Below are 14,154 nucleotides of genomic sequence, written 5' to 3'. Positions count from 1 at the left end.
CAAATTATGTGAAAACAATGATGTAATAGCATATACCAAAATATTTTCTTCATGAAACTTTTATATAAAATCAATCAGTGTTCAGAAAAGGAGATTAAAAGGTAATTTGTTTACAACCTTTATTTTTAGATGACATTTAAAATCTTTTTCTAGCAATCCAATTGAAAACATTTATATAATTGAGTAGCTGGAATTACATGTCTTCTGAGTTTCTTTCACCCCAATATTTTGAATAAGATAGATTTAAACTGCTTTATTTGGTATACTTAACTTTCTTATATATCTATATCTAATCATTAATAAACTTCTCTATTTTACCTATTAAAAGGCTCTCAAAATAAAATTGCTTCTATGACATAATTTTCATTTTAAAAAACAACTTAGCAAAATATAAAACAAATGTATTTACTGAAAATCCCTTTAAACAACAAATAATGTATCTTTCTGTTTTCAGTTAACGATAAAAGATAACAGTTCTAATTTCTTCCTTCTCCTCATAAATAGTTGATGCTCATTCATGGATGAATTATAGAGAAGGAAATGCCAACATTTTTCTCCTTCAAGGACTGAAATCTTAATTCTTTGGGTAATAACATGGTGGTACCAGTGATGTTGAAAACATAATCCCAATAAATTCCAGCTCCCAGACTGTCATAACAATAAATCAGAAACTATTTTAAGGGTACTGGAAGCTTGGGTACCTCACAAATTATTCAAATGCCATGGTCAGATCTGATAATGTATGTCATAAACATTAAGTGCAAAAATTCTTGGACCAATGAACTACTATAATTTATTTTGTAGGCTACAGAGTACTGAATGAATAAACATAAGAGAAGTTCAAAAGCTGGTCACAGTCTTAGATCACAATATGAAAAAAGGATCGAAAGGATCTCCTTGAAATTTCCTAATAAGTAAAGGAAGAAATGAATGTCCCATTAATGACTAAATCATTACAATATATCTGTAATAAATATGAGAATCTGGAAAACATGCATGGCTGTTTAGCAATAATTTTGTCTAGAATATTTGAAAGTGTGTGACCCTGACTTGGCACACACAAGAATGTAATGGCTTTTGTTTTCATTTTCTTTTTCAGGTAGAATCCAAAGATAGTCTGAGAGCAATCAAAGGTTGTGGTGAGGAACATGGATCTTGAAATGGTGGAAACATGGGTATGACAGCCGATTCTGCCCCTCACTAGCTCTGTAATTTGCGTAAGTTAATCAGCCTTACTAGATATGGTTCAGTTGAAGTAACATGAAATCATTTGATAATTATTGAACATCCATTTGTACTCGGCACCATTCTAGGTGCTAGAAATTCAGCAATGAACAAGACAGACAAGATCTATGATATCATGGGGCTTAAATTACAGTTGTCAGGGCAGGGAAAACAATAACAAGAAAGCAACTAAGATAATTTTATATATTTATATGATAGGTAGTAAGAAGTAAAAGTAAATGATGTGTTAAGGAGAGCCTGGGACACTCTTCAGATGAGATATTGTGGAAGCATCTCTGAGGAGGAGATTTTTGAGGCGAAACCAGAGGAAAATCCTCCTGTGTGACAATCAGGAGGCAGAATGTTCCAAACTGAGGAAATATGCATTTCATTAGAAACCTATGAGGATTATAAAAATGATTGTACAAAGGGCTTAACATAGTAGCTGATACATAGAAAATATTCTACAATCAGTAACTCTAATCAAAAGGAAAATATTTGCTTATCAATGATCTCTATAACACATATAATTTCTATATGGAATATCTTTGAACATAAAAATCACATAGTATATAATTTACATCCTTCTGCTCATCTCTTTGAGATGGATTATTAAGAGCTGAACAATATATAATATTGATGGCATTCTTGAAATTCTGGCTATTAATCCCAGAAAACAATATATGGGTAAAAAACCCATATGACTAGAAAGGCAAAGATTGAAGAGGCAAAGAGAAAAATAAATATCACGGAAAGGAAAAGGAAAAAAAGAGGAAATGGTTCTAGATCAGGAGAGAAATAAGGAAGAGGATTTTAGGAATTGCAGTCAAAAGAGGATCCATGAGGTAGAGTCCAGTCCATGTTTATCCACTAACTCACTCTATGTGAAAAGAAGGAAGAAAAGTAAAAGGCGTGTGTTTGTGTACGTGAGTGTAGCCTAATATGGCCAGATGTCTTTAGTATATTATCTGATTTATCACTTACAACAGTCTTATTTGAACTACTTGTACTCCATTTAACAACTGAGCTTACATATTTAAAGGACCTTAGAAAACTCATTTTCCTAACATGTATAACTAGAATTGATTAGATGATCTCAAATCTTCCCATATAGTTCTAAAAGTCCATGATTCTGATAATAGGAAAAGAAAATTATCTATGTATAAAGATGATGAATATAAAGGTTCTAAAAAATAGTTGGTCATATGACCTGTCAATCTTTATAAAGACAGGCTTCAAGAATATTTAACTAGGAACTGCAGTCCTAAAAACATGAAATTCAGTCTCTTGGGAGATGGGTGAAGAATGAAATATTCAGACAGGGAAGACCTGGAAAGAGGCCCTAGGAGATTTGGGGGGAAATCTGAATAGCCATCCAAACTAATCAAGTTTTATCCAAACCAAATATCCAGGCCTTTTGAAGTTTGCCAGTTACTAATCAAAAACCCAGTAAGTGCTTAGTATCTCAGTTTTAAATAACATCAAACCAACTATCATGTAATATAACAAATAAAGCCAAATATGGATTTTCTCTTAGAGCTGCACAGACACACAAAAATGTGTCTGAAGTAGCTCTAGTCAAGTAAGAGTTTAAGATAATTTTAATTACTCTTATGTTATTGTACTCTTGAAAACATCCCAGTGATTTTTTAAAGGGTTAAGAAAACCAGCTTTCCATAAAAACTGAATTATTAATGATAACTATCTGGAAAATGAATAGTTAAGACTTTGAAAGTATTGTTTAACACTCTATTGCAAACAATATAAAAATAAATTAAGGTTTACTAATGATGAAATGAAAGTCTCAATTGTCCAAGATTCTTATGTCTTGTAGGGCTAGGTAGAGAAATTTTGAACCTGAAGTAAATTAATAGTACTGCTTTGATCTTAATGCATTTTATTCTCTCAAAATTATAATATTTTGTCACAATCAGAAGCTGTGATATCAATCAGCATTCTGCAACTATGGTGTAAATCAGCTGTTGGCCAACTTTCTTGAAAAAAATCTTCAAAATATCCACAAAATTATGGAAGTATTACAAGATAATCTTAACATCTTTTATTGATTTAATTTGACATGAAATAAATATATTACCACAATATGCTACTACTATCATTTTTTCCACTTTCAGTCGACTCATTTCTTTTCCTTGAAGCAAAATTAATGAAATGTCAGAGTGGAAAAACATTCAGTTCTGCTGAAGGAAAAAAATTAATCTTACTGAAACACATATGTTCTCTTTTCCCCAATGCAAGTTCCATATGTACATTATGTTAAAATGAGAAAAAAAATAAAAATCTGTACATGTGTCTGTGTAAACTTATCTAGAAAGGCAAAGGGAAAAGCATTGGGAATTCTGAGAAGATGGTGACTGTGCCTTTTTAAGAGGCACCTGCCAGAGCATGGAAGATGGCAAAACTGAAATGATACTTCTAAGAAGCCTCCCAGTCACTTGCTATTATATTTTGCTATTTGATTTCTCTACACTGTATTTATCTTATATTTTCTTGTATATTAAGTGATTACTTATTGTTGATTGGTTGATAATCTGTCAGCCTCCACCAGAATATAAAGTTCATGACAGCAAACACCTTAACTCTCTTGTTCACCATGTACCCTCAATGGTGAGAATATAATTGACCTTTAATTTGGCAATGAATGAATGCCTTATACCAACAAATTTGACAGCCATGAAACTTCAAATATGTAAGAAGGAAAAAAGAATTAACTAAAACTTGATCAAACCAGAAAATTTTTAAGTAAACAAAAATAAAATAACAGCAAAAATAAAATGAGATAGAAGAAATATAAGCAAGCCTTTCAACCATTTCAATAAATAGTAAAAGGTTGCTTTCTCCTACCAAAAGGCAGATAATCAAACTGTTTTATTTTTAAAGCAGCTCTTTGTTGTTTTTGAAAAATACATCCAAATCAGTGACAATGGACTATCAAAACTAAAAAAGGGGTAAATGCAAACAGATTTAAAAGATTAGATATTTAATATTTGATATTCATAATTAATTAATATTGGATAAAGTAAAATTTAAAGCTAATGACATTGAAATAGAAAAAGGGGACATTGTTACATATTGGCAAAGGATATAATTCATCAAAAAGATAAAATGGTAATATTTTTTAAGCAACAAGAAGCATGAAAATTTAAAAAAATTAAGAACTGGGATAAAAGATTAACTTGATTAAAATATAATTATAGGAAAATATTATATCTTTTCCAGAATTTTACAGAGTGAGCAGTTAAAATATCAAGAATATTAATTATTTAATTAATTCAATTAACTGCTTGAAGATATATGTATATATAAAATAGTACATTAAAAACAGAGAGCATTTATTCTTATGTTCATAGAAAATATACATCAATTTTACATAACATTTTAAAAATTCTAGAAGTTTTAAAAAGGATATATTTCATAGGTAGGTCTCATTCTTTAAATATAATCCAATAAAAGCTTATATTAAAGGATAAAAATTTTATAAATTAAAAAATTTTTTTTTTAAATGGTTCTGAAGAACCTAGGGGCAGGACAGGAATAAAGACGCAGATGTAGAGATGGACTTGAGGACACGGGGAGGGGGAAGGGTAAGCTGGGACGAAGTGAGAGAGTGGCATGGGCATATATTTGGTAGTGACCAAATGTAAGATAGATAGCTAGTGGAAAGGAGCCACATAGCACAGGGAGATCAGCTCAGTGCTTTGTGACCACCTAGAGGGGTGGGATAGGGAGGGTGGGAGGGAGACTCAAGAGGGAGGAGATATGGGGATATATGTACATGTATAGCTGATTCACTTTGTTATAAAACAGAAACTAACACACCATTGTAAAGCAATTATCCTCCAATAAAGATGTTAAAAACTTTTTGAATTTTAAAAATTAAAAATTTTCAATAATCCAAGAGAAAAACAAATTATAAATTATTTCAGAAGTACTTAGAAACATTATACTAGTTCATATGGCACAACTAAAATAAGACTCAGATGATAGTTGAAAAGCCTTTATTATCAAATAAAAACAACTTAATGTGAAATAAATATTCACTTTGACAAACAGTTAAAAAAATTATAGTAAACCAAAACAAGAAAAATAATGGCATCAATAAAAAGAAAGCTGAAATTATTGAAAAACAAAAGACAGAAGTAGAAGGATGAACATAAGAAACTGACTTAAGAAAAATGAGAAAATCTGGCCAAACTAATAATCACAGAGGATTTTAGAAATATAAAATCTTTTTACCAATTCAAATAGTTTTCATGGCTGTATTGTATATCACCTTAAAGAACAAATGTTTCATATTTATTAAACTACTCTTGAATTATAGAAAAAGAAAATTCCTCTAGTCTATTTTACTAGGTAGCAAACCTTGATTCTAAAATCCAGTAAAAGATAATCCAAAAGGAAAGGAGAGAAGAAGTGAAAAAGGAAGAAAGAGTGGGAGGGACCAAGGAATGCAGGAAGGAAGGGTAGGTGGTACTGGCATAAAAATAGATATATTGATTTATTGAAAAACTACCATACTGTTACCAAAGGACTTCACCATTTAACATTCCTACCAACAGTGCATGAGGCTTCCGATTTTTCCACATCTGTATCAACACCTGTTATTTTCCATTTTCTATTATAACCATCTGAACAAATGCAGAGTGGTATCTTGTTGTGGTTTTGATATGCATTTAACTAATGACTAATGATTTTGAACATTTTTATGTACTTATGGACAGTTTTGTATTTCTTTTGGAGAAAAATATTTCTCACATTTTTAAAATAAATTACATTTCTTTGTTTCATTGAGTTGTAAGAATTCTTTCTATATCATGAATACTAGTTCCAAATGATAAAGCTCAATTTATCTATTTTTTTGTCGTTGCTTGTGCTTTTGATATCATATCTAAAAAACTGTTGCCTAATCCAAGGTCACAAATATTTTTGCGTCTGTTTTCTTCTAAGAGTTTCATCATTTTAGCTCTTACATTTAGGTCTATGAAGCACATTGAGTCAATTTTTGTATATGGTGTATCATAAGAGTCCAAATTCATTCTTTTGCAACTGGATATCCTTGCACAATTTGTGGAAAAGACTGTTCTTTCCTCATTGAGTTATCTTAGCACCTTTTTCAAAAGCAATTGATTATAAACTTAAGGGTTTATTTCTAAACTGTTGATTCTATTCCATTAAGCAATATGAATATACTTATGCCAGTACCACACTGTTTTAATTACTGTAGCTTTATAGTAGGTTTTGAAATTGGAAGTGTGAGTCCTCCAACTTTATTTTTCTTTTTCAGTATTGTTTTGGATATTCCAGTTCTCTTGAATTTCCATATGAGTTTTAGGATCAACTTGTCAATTACTGCAAAAAAGACAACTAGGATTTTGATAGGAAGTATACTTAGATAATCATGTGATTTTTGTTCTGTATTATATTCACATAATATATTACATTGATTGACTTTTGTGTATTAAAACAACCTTGCATTCCTGGACTAAATCTCACTTGGTCATTGTGTATAATCCTCCTCTTGTGTTACTGGATTCAGTTTTCTAGTATTTTCCTGAGGAATTTTGCATCTATATTCATAAGGGATATTTGTCTGTAGTTTGTCTTTCTTGTGATGTCTTTGTCTGGTTTTGGTATGAGAGTTAATACAGGCCTCAAGGAATGAGTTAAGAAGTATTACCTCCTCTGCTATTTTTTGGATATGTCTGTGAGTATTGGTATTAATTTCTATTTAAATATTTGGTAAAATTCACCAGTGAAGCCATTTGGGCCTGTACTTTTCTTGTGAGAATTGTTTGTTGACTAATTAATTTTTTTTGTGTTATCAGCCTATTCAGATTTTCTATTTCTTCTTGCATTCGTTTCAGTAGTTTATGTCGTTCTAAGAATTTGTTCATTTCATCTAGATTATCTCATTTGTTGATATACAAGTATTCATAGTATTCATTTATAATTCTATTTCTGTAAGGTGAATAGCCTTTGTTTTTAATTCTTGACTTTAGTAATTTGAGTCATCTCTCTATTTCTTGCTCAGACGAGCTAAATGTTTGTCAAATTCATTGATCTTTTCAAAGAATCAACTTTTGGTTTTGTTGATTTTCTCTTCTGTTTTTCAATTCTCTGTTTCATTTGTTTCTGTTCTAATCTTTATTATTTTCCCCCCTTCTGCTTTATTTGGTTTAGCTTGCTCTGCTTTAGTTTCTTAAGAAGAAAGATTAGGTTATTGATTTAAGATCATCCTTTTTCCTTGCTATAGGTAATTATAGATATATATTTCCCTGTAAGGACTGTTTTAGCTGCATCCCATAAGTTTTTGTATGTTGTAGAACTGTTCTTATGAGGTATAAACTGGGGTTCTTTTCAGGAGGTAGTTGTCAGGTAATAAAAATTCAAGGGGGTCTGTGTTTAAACTGGCATCGATCTTATCACTCAATAAGTCTAATATTGTCACTCAAGAAATATGCAGATTTAAAATGGTCAGTATGCAGTTCTCCAGATTAACATCTCATTCACATGGAATATTCCTACACATTCCTACAGTCTTACAGTTCATACTGCTACTGTCTCCTAAATAGGGAGAAGAAGATAGGGGGAAATTTTTGACAAATATCTCTACTTCCAGAGTCAGCCAAAAAAAATTTTTTTTTTTTAATCTTTCATTCCATTTTGGAGTTTTAAGATAGATCTCTTATTATTTTATGTATATAATTTTCTCATGAATCCCTCAAATTTACTGCTTTTTGTCCTGGCTCGTACCCCTTGGGGATATAGTATAGTATGTTAAGAATAAAACATGTGACTTATTCCAAGAAGGATTTGTATTCATAGTCTCAGAAAAAGATGGCTTTCAAAATGTCCAATTGTTTTTCACAATATCTGGAAAGACACTGATAAGGTATCCTAAAAGTAATCAAAATTGAAGTTGCCAAGACTGCTTCATTTACAAGTATTTTTTTACTCTTACTACTGAAAACTGGGTCCTCCTCTAAACGACAGTGTTATTATCTGCAAGTTATGGTGGCAGTTTAAAACACTAGGAGAATTACTTAGAAGAATATTCTAATGGCCACATAGGTCACTGTCTTTATATTTAACTGAAAAGTGTGCAGAAAAATCTACCAGACATTTTTTTATTCATCGTTCCCACTGGATTTCTGAGACTTTCCTCTTGAATATCCTACTTATGTCTTGGAAACATTTTTCTTTTCTAATGTGCTTAACTTCTTTTGAGGTTTCACATTTTTAGTGGGCTTTGTCTTTCTCTTTAATTCTCAATAACACTTTTTTGGCCATGATTTACCTATTATCCTGTAAGAATTCACTTGGTTTTCATTCAGTCTAAATAACCTCTTTTGTATACCAAGGAATTTGATCAATTAGAATAATATCAGTTTCAAAATTTATGAAACTTGGAACTTTTTCTTGCTTAGTCTTTTCTTTCTAGCAACTGGCTATTCTCTTGGGTTTTAGTAATCTATATATCAGGAGGAAAATGTATACTTTCATTTCTCTCACTGAGTCCAATTTGGCTCCCAGAACCAGGACTCTTTCCCATAGAAGACAAACTCAAACTTTTAATTTCCTTTACCTCATTCTGTGACCCAATTGAAAACAATACTGTAGTCGTTTAAGTCCTACAAACTTATTATACCTAATTATTGACCTGCAGAAAATATAAAGTTTTATTTCTTAAGCAAAAGAAGACATAGGACACATATCTTGCCATGGAATTTGTTTCTGATTCATTAGAACTTTATACATTCTTCAATTCTTATGTCTAGCCCCAAAGACTTTCACAGTGTTTACCTAGACTTCCTTACAATATATAGCTGTAGATTAAAAATGGTAGAAAGCCAAATAATTCTGATATTGTTTTAACATCTTTATTGGAGTATAATTGCTTTACAATGGTGTGTTAGTTTCTGCTTTATAAAAAAGGGAATCAGCTATACATATACACGTATCCCCATAGCTCCTCCCTCTTGTGTCTCCCTCCCACCCTCCCTATCCCACCGCTCTACGTGGTCACAAAGCACCGAGCTGATCTCCCTGTGTTATGTGGCTGCTTCCCACTAGCTATCTATTTTATATTTGGTAGTATATATAAGTCCATGCCACTCTCTCACTTCGTCCCAGCTTACACTTCCCCCTCCCCGTGTCCTTAAGTCCATTCTCTACAAGTGCATCTTTATTCCTGTCCTGCCCCTATGTTCTTCAACACCTTCTTTTTTTTTTTTTTTTTTAGATTCCATATATATGTGTTAGAATACGGTATTTGTTTTTCTCTTTCTGACTTACTTCACTCTGTATGACAGACTCTAGGTTCATCCACCTCACTACAAATAACCCAGTTTCGTTTCTTTTTATGGCTGAGTAATATTCCATTGTATATATGTGCCACATCTTCTTTACACATTCATCTGTCGATGGACACTTAGGTTGCTTCCATGTCCTGGATATTGTAAATAGACCTGCAGTGAACACTGTGGTACATGACTCTCTATGAATTATGGTTTTCTCACCGTATATGCCCAGTAGTGGGATTGCTGGGTCATATGGTAGTTTTATTTTTTTGTGGTACGCGGGCCTCTCACCATTGTGGCCTCTCCCATTGTGGAGCACAAGCTTCGGACGTGCAGGTTCAGTGGCCATGGCTCATGGGCCCAGCCGCTCCGCGGCACGTGGGATCCTCCCAGACCGGGGCATGAACCCGCGTCCCCTGCATCAGCAGGCAGACTCTCAAGCACTGAGCCACCAGGGAAGCCCATTTTTAGTTTTTTAAGGAAACTCCATACTGTTCTCCATAGTGGCTGTATCAATTTACATTCCCACCAACAGTGCAAGAGGGTTCCCCTTTCTCCGCACCCTCTCCAGCATTTATGGTTTGTAGATTTTTTGATGATGGCCATTCTCACTGGCATGAGGTGATACCTCATTGTAATTTTGATTTGCCTTTCTCTAATAATTAGTGATGTTGAACATCCCTTCATGTCTTTATTGGCAATCTGTATATCTTCTTTGGAGAAATGTCTATTTAGGTCTTCTGCCCATTTTTGGATTGGGTTGGTTTGTTTTGATGTTGAGCTGCATGAGCTGCCTGTATATTTTGGAGATTAATCCTTTGTCAGTTGCTACATTTGCAAATATTTTCTCCCATTCTGAGGGTTGTCTTTTCATCTTGTTTATGGTCTCCTTTGCTGTGCAAAAGCTTTTAAATTTCATTAGGTCCCATTTGTTTATTTTTGTTGTTGTTTTTTTCTCTAGGAGGTGGGTCAAACAGGATGTTGCTGTGGTTTATGTCACAGAGTGCTCTGCCTGATTTCCTCTAAGAGTTTTATAGTGTCTGGCCTAACATTTAGGTCTTTAATCCATTTTGAATTTGTTTTTGTGTATGGCGTTAGGGAGTGTTCTAATTTCATTCTTTTATATGTAGCTATCCAGTTTTCCCAGCACCACTTATTGAAGAGGCAGTCTTTTCTCCATTGTATATTCTTGCCTCCTTCATCAAAAATAAGGAGACCATATGTGTGTGGGTTTATCTCTGGGCTTTCTATCCTCTTCCATTGACCTATATTTCTGTTTCTGTGCCAGTACCATAGTGTCTTGATTAGTTTAGCTTTGTCGTATAGTCTGAAGACCAGACGCCTGATTCCTCCAGCTCTGTTTTTCTTTCTCAAGATTGCTTTGGTGGTTCGGGGTCTTTTCTGTTTCCATACAAATTGTGAAATTTTTTCTTCTACTTCTGTGAAAAATGCCATTGGTAGTTTGAGAGGGATTGCACTGAATCTGTAGATTGCATTGGGTAGTATAGTGATTTTCACAATGTTGATTCTTCCAATCCAAGTACATGGTATGTCTCTCCATCTGTTTGTATCATCTTTAATTTCTTCAGTGCTTATAGTTTTCTGCATGCAGGTCTTTTGTCTCCTTAGCTACGTTTATTTCTAGGTATTTTATTCGTTTTGTTGCAATGGTAAATGGGAGTGTTTCCTTAATTTCTCTTTCAGATTTTTCATCATTACTGTAAAGGAATATAAGAGATTTCTGTGCATTAATTTTGTATCCTGCTACTTTACCAAATTCATTCATTAGCTCTAGTAGTTTTCTGGTAGCACCTTAGGATTCTCTATGTATAGTATCATGTCAGCTGCAAACAATAACAGCTTTACTACTTCTTTTCCAATTTGGTTTCCTTTTATTTATTTTTTTCCCCTGATTGCTATGGCTAAAACTTCCAAAACTATGTTGAATAGTAGTGGTGAGAGTAGGCAACCTTGTTTTGTTTCTTATCTTAGAGGAAATGGTTTCAGTTTTTCACCATTGAGAATGATGTTGGCTGTGGGTTTGTCATATATGGCCTTTATTATGTTGAGGTAATTTCCCTCTATGCCTACTTTCTGGAGGGATTTTTATCATAAATGGGTGTTGAATTTTCTCAGAAACTTTTTCTGCACCTATTGAGATGATCATATGGTTTTTCTCCTTCAATTTTTTTAATACGGTTTATCACATTGATTGATTTGCATATATTGATGAATCCTTGCATCCCTGGGATAACCCCCACTTGATCATGGTGTATGATACATTTAATGTGCTGTTGGATTCTGTTTGCTAGTATTTTGTTGAGGATATTTGCATCTATGTTCATCAGTGATATTGGCCTGTAGTTTTCTTTCTTTGTGACATCCTTGTCTGGTTTTGGTATCAGGGTGATGGTGACCTTGTAGAATCAGTTTGGGAGTGTTCCTCCCTCTGCTATATCTTGGAAGAGCTTGAGAGGCATAGGTGTTAGCTCTTCTCTTAATGTTTGCTAGAATTTGCCTGTGAAGCCATCTGGTGCTGAGCTTTTGTTTGTTGGAAGATTTTTAATCACACTCTCAATTTCAGTGCTTGTGATTGGTCTGTTTTTATTTTCTATTTCTTCCTGGTTCAGTTCCAGAAGGTTGTGGTTTTCTAAGAATGTGTCCATTTCTTCCAGGTTGTCCATTTTACTGGCCTACAGTTGCTTGTAGTAACCTCTCATGATCCATTTTTTCCTTCAGTGTCAGTTGTTACTTCTCCTTTTTCATTTCTAATTCTATTGATTTGAATCTTATCCATTTTTTTGATGAGTCTTTCTAATGGTTTATCAATTTTTTTATCTTCTCAGAGAACTGACTTTTAGTTTTATTAATCTTTGCTATCGTTTGCTTCATTTCTTTTTCACTTATTTCTGATCTGATCTTTATGATTTCTTTCCTTCTGCTAACTTCAGGGTTTTTTTGTTCTTCTTTCTCTAATTGCTTTAGGTATAAGGTTAGGTTGTTTATTTGAGATGTTTCTTGTTTTTTGAGGTAGGATTGTAATGCTATAAACTTCCCTCTTGGAACTGTTTTTGCTGCATCCATTATGTTTTGAGTCATCGTCTTTTCATTGTCATTTGTTTCTACGTATTATTTTGTTTCCTCTTTGACTTCTTCAGTGATCTCTTGGTTATTAAATAGTGTATTGTTTAGCCTCCATGGGTTTGGAATTTTTACAGATTTTTTCCTGTAATTGATATCTAGTCTCGTAGCATTGTAGTCAGAAAAGATACTTGACATGATTTCAATTTTCTCAAATTTATCAAGGCTTGATTTGTGACCAAAGATATGATCTATCCTGGAGAATGTTCCAGGAGCACTTGAGAAGAAAGTGTATTCTGCTGTTTTTGATTGGACTGTCCTATAATATCAATTAAGTCCATCTTCTCTAATGTGTCATTTAAAGCTTGTATTTCCTTCTTTATTTTCATATTAGATTATCTAGCCCATTGGTGAAAGTGGGGTGTTAAAGTCCTGTTCTGATTGTGTTACTGTCAATTTCCCCTTTTACGTCTGTTAGCATATGATTTATGTATTGAGGTACACCTATTTTGGGTGCATAAATATTTACAATTGTTCTATCTTCTTCTTGGATTGATCTCTTCATCATTATGTAGAGTACTTCTTTGTTTCTTGTAATAGTCTTTATTTTAAAGTCTCTTTTGTCTCATATGAGAATTGCTACTCCAGCTTTCTTTTGATTTCCATTTGCATGGAATATCTTTTTCCGTCCCCTCACTTTCAGTCTGTATGCGTCCCTAGGTCTGAAGTGGGTTTCTTGTAGACAGCATATATACGGGTCTTGTTTTTGTATCCATTCAGCCAGTCTATGTCTTTTGGTTGGAGCATTTAATCCATTTACATTTAATGTAATTATTGATATGTATGTTCCTATGACCATTTTCTTAATTGTTTTGGGTTTGTTTTTGTTGCTCTTTTCCTTCTCTTGTATTTCCTGCCTAGAAAATTTCCTTTAGGATTTGTTGTAAAGCTGGTTTGGTCTTACTGAATTCTCTTAGCTTTTGCTAGTCTGTAAAGGCTTTACTTTCTCCATTGAATCTGAATGAGATCCTTGCTGGGTACAGTAATCTTGGTTGTAGGGTTTTCCTATCATCACTTTAAATATGTCCTGCCACTCCCGTCTGGCTTGCAGAGTTTCTGCTGGAAGATCAGCTCTTAACCTTATGGGGATACCTTTGTATGTTATTTGTTGTTTTTCCCTTGCTGCTTTTAATACTTTTTCTTTGTATTTAATTTTTGATAGTTTGATTAATATGTGTCTTGACATGTTTCTCCTTGGATTTATCCTGTATGGGACACTCTGCGCTTCCTGGACTGGACTGACTGTTTCCTTTCCCATGTTAGGAAAGTTTTCAAGTATAATCCCTTCAAATATTTTCTCAGTCCTGTTCTTTTTTTCTTCTTCTTCTGGGACCCCTATAATTCAAATGTTGGTGTGTTTAATGTTGTCCCAGAAGTCTCTAAGACTGTCCTCAGTTTTTTTCATTCTTTTTTCTGTATTCTGCTCTGTGGTAGTTATTTCCACTATTTTATATTTCAGGTCACTTATACA

General features: G+C 33.2%; 1 long non-coding RNA gene across 9 annotated transcripts in view; it reads left to right on the top strand.

Moving 5' to 3' along the window:
• LOC137204586 (uncharacterized) overlaps window positions 1–14,154 on the top strand; it is a 142,377-nt gene that overhangs the window by 57,149 nt on the left and 71,074 nt on the right. For all 9 annotated transcript variants that reach the window (XR_010933735.1, XR_010933732.1, XR_010933733.1 and 6 more), the window contains one exon: window positions 1,100–1,217. This is a non-coding gene — a long non-coding RNA (uncharacterized lncRNA). The remainder of the gene's footprint in view (window positions 1–1,099; window positions 1,218–14,154) is intronic.

This window comes from Pseudorca crassidens, chromosome 13 (genome assembly GCF_039906515.1).
Source record: "Pseudorca crassidens isolate mPseCra1 chromosome 13, mPseCra1.hap1, whole genome shotgun sequence".
Classification (NCBI taxonomy): domain Eukaryota; kingdom Metazoa; phylum Chordata; class Mammalia; order Artiodactyla; family Delphinidae; genus Pseudorca; species Pseudorca crassidens.
This window is presented reverse-complemented; position numbering and strand designations above follow the sequence as displayed.